Genomic DNA, 1241 nt, shown 5'->3' on the forward strand with positions numbered 1-1241 from the left:
ACACGAACACCAGTGCACGCCATCTTACCACGCCCAACACACGAACGGCCAGCAGGGGGCGAGAGAGAGAAAGAGAAAGAGAAAGAGAAAGAGAGATAGATATGAGAGAGATGAGAGAGAGAAATTGACACTACGAGGAATTTCAGGAATTAAGTCAGAGATTGAAAAAGGTGTATTTGGGGTGCATTAACAGGGGTAGAAAATATCAAGGTTTTGGATGGGGGAAGATAAGAGATGGTGGTGAACAGCTGTTTGAAATACCTGGAGGGAGGAATGGGATTGAAAAGAGTGTGGGAGTTTGTTCCGAAGGCGGGAAAAGAGAGGAATAAAAGAGTGAAGGTGAGCAGAGAGTCTTGGTTTTGGCAGTTTCACCAGAAGAGGGTTGCTGGCAGTTCTTGTGCATCCTGCAGCAATATTTGGGAGACACAGCACAGACAGGGCTGGGGGAGCTAGGCCAGACCAGAGAGGAGTCGGTAGAAGACAGAAAGACCACCAACCTGCCTGCGGTGAGATAGTGAAAGGTCCTTAGGATCAGCTTCATTGCGGGAGATACTAATGATCCCGAAAGCTTTGGTTTATACAGCGTGAAGTCGAGATAGGTGTGAGGCAGGAAAACCAGCCCAGAGGGGAGAGCAGTAATCCATCAAGCTGCGAATGAAAGCTTTGTATGTGGTGAGGATCTCAGAGGTGCCAAGGCAGGACATCGCATGACGGAGGATGCCCAGTCGGCAACTGCTTTGGAGGCCAGCTTGGAAATGTGGTTTTCCCAGGAAAGATCATGGCTGATAGTGAGGTCCAAAATCTTGAATGACAGAACTTTTTAAGAGGATTGTTGAGAAAGTAGATGGGAGGGTTTTCCATACGGTCTTTTCGGAGAGACATAGTGAGAGTGTGAGATTTGTCAGGATTGAAAGAGATGTTCCATTTGTTTGACCAGTTTGTGATTTTGTCCAGGTCTGCAGAGAGTGAAGAGGCTGCTGCCTGCCGACCTGAGGGTTGAGATATGGAGCCGCAGAGAGTGGAGTCATCAGCAAAGAGATAGAGAGGATTTTCCAGAGAGTCAGAAAGATCATTGATGAATACCAAAAAAAGCACAGGGCCCAGAACACTGCCTTGGGGAACTCCAGCCAGAACAGGAAGGGGAGATGAGAGAATTCCATTCAGGGCCACACGTTTACTGCGACCGGAGAGGACGTCCGCAAGCCATGCGTGGAGATTTCCATGGATACCATAAGAGGAGA

This window comes from Myxine glutinosa, chromosome 4 (assembly GCF_964187855.1).
Source record: "Myxine glutinosa chromosome 4, kmMyxGlut1.1, whole genome shotgun sequence".
Taxonomy (NCBI): Eukaryota; Metazoa; Chordata; class Myxini; order Myxiniformes; family Myxinidae; genus Myxine; species Myxine glutinosa.